This window comes from Carassius auratus, chromosome 50 (genome assembly GCF_003368295.1).
Source record: "Carassius auratus strain Wakin chromosome 50, ASM336829v1, whole genome shotgun sequence".
NCBI lineage: Eukaryota > Metazoa > Chordata > Actinopteri > Cypriniformes > Cyprinidae > Carassius > Carassius auratus.
Genome location: NC_039292.1, coordinates 17,177,481 through 17,184,298, shown reverse-complemented (window position 1 = coordinate 17,184,298; position 6,818 = coordinate 17,177,481).

The window sequence follows — 6,818 nt, the reverse complement described above, 5'->3', positions numbered from 1 at the left end:
AGCTGAGGGTGTGACACTACCCCCCCCCCCCACGGGTGACTCCAGGCATCCTAGAGCGGCGACGGGGACGACCACGACCTCTGGGAGCCGGGCGGTCTGGGTGTTGTCGGTGGAAATCTTCGAGGAGAGCCGGATCCAGGATGTCATTGCGTGGTACCCACGACCTCTCTTCGGGACCGAACCCCTCCCAATCTATGAGGTATTCCAGGTGGCCGTCCCGCCGCCGGGAGTCGAGGATCTCTTGGACCTGGTAGATGTTGTCTCCGAGGATCTCGGGTTGGTCTGGAGGGGGAGGCGGTTCTGGTTCTGTGGAGGAAGGAGAAACTGGATCAGTGTGACGTTTTAGCAGTGAGACGTGAAACGTGGGTGAGATCCGGTAGCGTGGTGGTAGGTCCAGGCGGTAGGTGACGGGATTTATCTGAGAATGGATGGTGAACGGCCCTATGTAGCGGGGACTCAGCTTTTTGCAGGGCAGTCGGAGGCGGATATCCCGAGTGGAGAGCCAAACCTTGTCTCCAGGTAGATAGACGGGATTAGGCGATCTGCGTCGGTTAGCGGTCTCTGTATGCCTCCGAACTGCCCGTTGGAGATGGATGTGAGCTGAGTCCCACACCCTCTCGCTCTCCTGGAACCAGTGATCTACCGCGGGCACTTCAGAGACTTCTCCTGACCAGGGAAACAGCGGTGGTTGATAGCCTAAAACACATTGAAAAGGGGTTAAGCCTGTAGTGGTTTGGCGAAGGGAGTTTTGGGCATACTCAGCCCACGGCAGATACTGGCTCCAGGTATCCTGGTGTTGGGAGCAGTAAGTACGGAGGTACCGTGAGATCTCTTGAATCTTCCGCTCGGTCTGGCCGTTGGTCTGAGGATGATATCCAGAAGATAAACTGACGGATGTTCCGAGGAGTTGGAAGAACGCTCGCCAGACCCTGGAGACAAACTGAGGTCCTCTGTCCGAGACAATGTCCTCTGGAGTGCCATAATTCCGGAACACGTTGGTGAAGAGGGCTTCGGCGGTCTCGAACGCTGTGGGAAGACCCTTTAATGGGATTAGTTTGCAGAATTTAGAAAAACGATCAACAACAACTAGAATGGTAGTGTACCCCCTTGAGGGGGGAAGGTCAGTGGCGAAATCCACCCCTAGATGGGTCCAGGGTCGGCGAGGAATGGGCAGTGGTTGTAATTTACCCACGGGAAGTTGACGAGGTGTGGTGGTAACGGCGCAGACCGAGCATCCGAGGATGTACCGGGTAACGTCACGAACCATGTTAGGCCACCAGTACTTCTGCTGGATGAGCGAGAGGGTTCGCCTGCTGCCAGGGTGTCCTGAGCCAGGTGACGTGTGCGTACTTTCCAGTAGGGGGAGTCGCTGGTTGGTGGGCACGTACATTAGACCCGTGGGTACCTCCGGAGGTGGTACCCACGGGTATAAACACAGTATAAACACAGCCGCTGCTGGATGCGGCGTCTCCGTTCAGAGGCATCTAGGCGGTAGGAGTCGGTGATCATGGGTTCCTCCTGGTTTCGTTGAGGCGAGGGCGTTCTGGCTGATGGAGAGATGGTATATGAAGCCGGGGAGGCACAAGCCGAGAGGTGCTGAGCAACATTTATAGTTTTTCTGATGAATGTCTCGAGATTGACATTATCGTCGTAAATGACCATTTGCTTTCTGATCTGGGGCTTTAAACCTTTACGGTATGCAGCTAGCAGGGCAGTTTGGTTCCAACCACTGGTGGCGGCTAATGTCCGGAAACGGAGAGTGTAGTCGTGAATTTCCGTGGCTCCCTGGCGGAGATTTAAGAGTTCATCATGGGTTGAAAGAGGAGTTAGAGCCACCCCGAACACTTCCTGGAGGTGGGTGGCGAAGGCATCGAATGAGGATAGAACCGGACTCTGGGAGTTCCAAAGAGCCTCTGCCCATTGGAGCGCTCGTCCGGTGAGGAGAGAGATCACAAAGGCGACTTTGGTGGCCTCATTGGGGAATTTACTGGTATTCGCGTTGACGAACAGTGAGCACTGCAGAATAAACCCACTGCAGCCACTCGGTTCACCCGCATAGCACGCGGGACGTGCAAGGGGCGTGCTGTTGGTGGTGGAAGCACTAGTTTCCGTGGGTGGTGAAACTGACTGTATTACTTGGCGGAGGGCAGTCACCATTTCGGTGAACGGGTCCGAAGCCGCTCCCTGAGCAGCAGCGTTAACATCCATGGGAGATATGAAGTTCTGTTTTTTTAGGGCTGGAATCCTGTCACATCCACACAAGGAGAGGAGAAGACGGGTAAGTATTTTCGTGAAGCTTTATTAACATAGGACTTCAACAGAGCTGGTAAGTGTGGTCACAGACGGTGAATCTTCAAGCACTGATCAATAGGTGAATTCAAGCACAAAGCTAGGCCGGACAACAAAGAGTCACTTCCCTTAATCGCTGTGTCTGAATCTCCACAGAGTCACAATACGGTCCACAAGGAGCAGGCAGAAGATCCACAAAGAGTGTCCATGCAATCTTGATTCCAGCCGGTGAGTGAATGAGTGAGGTGAGTATTTAAAGGTGTGGTAATTGCTGGTGCAGGTGCAGGTAATTAGTATTCAGGTGACGGTTCACGTGAGCGGTGCATGGGAGATTGAGTGGATGGTGACTGGCAATGGTGACTGGGGCTGAGGGAACGAGCTGAGGGTGTGACAACGTCTTGTATTATTATTATTATTATTATTTTTATTTTTTTTTCTAAAATCCTGTCAAATGTGCACAAACTACTAGCTACTACTAAATATTGTAGAAACATAATTTTCTGTAAAGTTGCTTTGTAACGATTTGTTTTGTAAAAAGCGCTATACAAATAAACTTGAATTGAATTGAATTGAATTGAATTAGATAGTAATATCACTTATTTGTATTGTAAATCTACGTTTTAACTGGCATTTAATTAAATTAGCTGTCTACATTGATCAAAGGCCAACAAGTCAAGTCACTTTTATTTATGTATAATACAGATTGTGTTGAAACAGCTTTACACACACTATTGTACCCACAAACATATCCATTTCCAAAACCCTTGTCCTTGTGGGAACATATTTTGGTCCCCATGAGGTTGGGTTTCTAGTGTCACTGATAGACAACGAAACTACAGTTGGCCATTAGGAACTAGCATTCTCTAAAAACTATTCATTATTGAATGTTTACATGATAGTGTTCGACCAGGATGTGTTTTTCAATGGCCATTTCTAACAAATACGGCAACAGAAAATGTAGTGTTCAAAAATATAGTTGTCGGTTTAACAGCTAAGTGTGCATTGTTGTTGGCTGGAGTGTAACTAACAGAGCCAGTTTAGCCCAATATAGCCTCTTCTGGCCTGGGCCATCCTTCAAGTGGTTAGCACAGCCTTTCACTCTAGCAATTACACACACACACACACACACACACACACACACTTCTATCCGGGTGTGGCCTATTTCCCAGACCTTAACTTCTACAATCTGGGTTTCATCATTCCACGGCCGTGTGTGAAGGTGGCAGATGCATGTGGTGGGGGCTTCCTTTCTGAGACCTATGGTCTTTAGGGGTGGGAGCAAAGTAAAAGGAAAAGTGTGTTTTATGTTTAATCATAAGATTTGATCTCACGTTATAGCTAGTCATACGTCAAACCAGAAACTTGTAAATAATAATGCTTTTAGTGAATTGGGGGCCCCAAGCAAAATATAAAATTTAGGGCCTATACATTTTCACACATTTACCAACATCATCCTAGAGGTTCCTTTTGTTGTTGTTGTTGTTGTGATGCTTGCTGCAGCACAATGGTGCCCCACAGCTGTGTCCAATGTTTCTACATTTTTCATGTACTGAACATGCTTTAATGGCTTTCTTTCATGTATTAGACCACGAAATGGCAACTGATTTAAAGTTGATATACAGGTTTTCACAAAAACAATATCAATTATAAAATGATAAACATCACAAATGATCCTTTAAAACTTTTTTTAGTCAGAACATAGGCAACGTCAAGTCAAGTCACCTTTATTTATATAGCGCTTTAAATACATTGCATCAAAGCAACAGAACAACATTCATTAGGAAAACAGTGTCTCAATAATGCAAAATGACAGTTAAAGGCAGTTCATCATTTAATTCAGTGATGTCATCTCTGTTCAGTTAAATAGTGTCTGTGCAATCATTTGCAATCAAGTCAATGATATCACTGTGATATCGCCCAACTAAGCAAGCCAGAGGTGACAGCGGCAAAGAACCGAAACTCCATCGGTGACAGAATGGAGAAAAAAACCTTGGGAGAAACCAGGCTCAATTGGGGGCCAGTTCTCCTCTGACCAGACGAAACCAGTAGTTCAATTCCAGGCTGCAGCAAAGTCAGAAGAATCATCTGTTTCCTGTGGTCTTGTTCTGGTGTTCCTCTGAGACAAGGTCTTTACAGAGGATCTGTATCTGGGGCTCTAGTTGTCCTGGTCTCCGCTGTCTTTCAGGGATGTAGAGGTCCTTTCTAGGTGCTGATCCACCATCTGGTCTGGATAGGTACTGGATCCGGGTGACTGCAGTGTCCCTCTGATCTGGATACAGACTGGATCTGGTGGCTACGGTGACCTCGGAATAAGAGAGAAACAGACTAATATTAGCGTAGATGCCATTCTTCTAATGATGTAGCAAGTACATAGGGTGTTATGGGAAGTGTTCCTGGTTTACCTAATTAATGCAGCCTAAAAATCCTTTAACTGATTTGGATATTAAAAGCATATTAGTGTGTTATGTGTAAGCCAGGTTAAAGAGATGGGTCTTTAATCTAGATTTAAACTGCAAGAGTGTGTCTGCCTCCCGAACAATGTTAGGTAGGTTATTCCAGAGTTTAGGCGCCAAATAGGAATAGTTTCAGGACTATGATACGGTCTAAATCCTGACTGGAAATCCTCACATATACCATTTTTCTCTAAGAAGGACTATAATTGTGAGGATACTACCTTTTCTAGTATCTTGGACAGAAAAGGGAGATTTGAGATTGGTCTATAATTAACTAGTTCTTTGGGGTCAAGTTGTGGTTTTTTGATGAGATGCTTAATAACAGCCAGTTTGAAGGTTTTAGGGACATATCCTAATGACACTTAGGAATTAATAATAGTCAGAAGAGGATCTATGACTTCTGGAAGCACCTCTTTTAGGAGCTTAGATGGTATAGGGTCTAACATACATGTTGTTGGTTTAGATGATTTAACAAGTTTATTCAATTCTTCCTCTCCTATATTAGAGAATGAGTGGAACTGTTCCTCAGGGGGTCTATAGTGCACTGTCTGATGTGATACTCTAGCTGACAGCTGAATGGTTGCAATTTTATCTCTAATAGTATCGACTTTAGAAGTAAAGTAGTTAATTAAGTCATTACTGCTGTGGTGTTGGGAAATGTCAACAATTGTTGATGCTTTATTTTTCATTAATTTAGCTACTGAATTGAATTCTGAATTGAATATTCTGTATTCTAAAAGAGAAGAAAAGTAATCAGATCTAGCAGTTTTTAATGCTTTTCTGTAGGATAGGTTACTTTCCCGCCAAGCAATATGAAATACCTCTAGTTTTAGGGTGCGATTATGCTCATTATACCATGGTGTCAAACTGTTTTCCTTAACCTCTCTTTAGCGTAAAGGAGCAACTGTATTTAAAGTGCTAGAAAAGAGAGAGTCCATAGTTTCTGTTACATCATCAAGTTGTTCTGAGGTTTTGGATATGCTAAGGAATTCGAATACATCAGGAAGATAACTTACAAAGCAGTCTTTTGTGTTAGAAGTGATGGTTCTTTGATACTTGTAACAAGAAGTAGAATTTACAATTTTGGATATATGAAGTTTGCACAGAACTAAATAATGATCTGAGATATCATCACTTGGCTGAATAATTTCAACACTATCAACATCAATTCCATGTGACAGTATTAAATCTAGAGTATGATTTTGACAATCAGTAGGTCCTTAAACGTGTCGTCTAACCCCAATAGAGTTCAGAATGTCTATAAATGCTGATCCCAATGCATCTTGTTCATTATCAACATGGATATTAAAATCACCAACTATTAAAACTTTATCTGCAGCCAGAACTAACTCAGATGTAAAATCACCAAACTCTTTAATAAAGTCTGTATGGTGCCATGGTGGCCTGTATACAGTAGCCAGTACAAACATAACAGGGGATTTATCATTAACATTTGTTTCTCTGGATAATGTTATATGAAGCACCATTACTTCAAATGAGTTATACTTGAAGCCTGCCCTCTGAGAGATCCTGAAAACGTTGTTATAAATTGAAGCAACACCTCCCCCTTTGCCTTTTAGACGCTTCTCATTTTTATAACAGTAATCTTGGGGGGGTGAACTCATTTAAAATAATGTAATCATCCGGTTTTAGCCAGGTTTCTGTCAAACAGAGCACATCTAGATTATGATCACTGATCATATTATTTACAAAAAGTGCTTTCGTAGAAGTGGATCTGATATTCAATAAGCCAAGCTTATCCGTATTGCATCTGTTTTTTATTTGTTGAACCTCAATTAAATTGTTACTCTTAAATTGGTTTGGACGTTTTTTGTATTTTCTAGTTCAGGGAACAGACACAGTCTCTATAGTGTGATATCTAGGTGAAAGAGTCTCTATGTGCTGAGAATTAACTGACCTCTGTGACATCTTGGAGTGCCGATGTCCTGCAGAGTTAAGCTCCAGCCCTGAAAAAAAAAAAAAAATACTCACTTGTCTGTAGTCTTATTAATCGTATAGACCTTGATTAGCTTGTTCAGGTGTTTTTGATTAGAGTTAAATCTAATATCTGCAGGA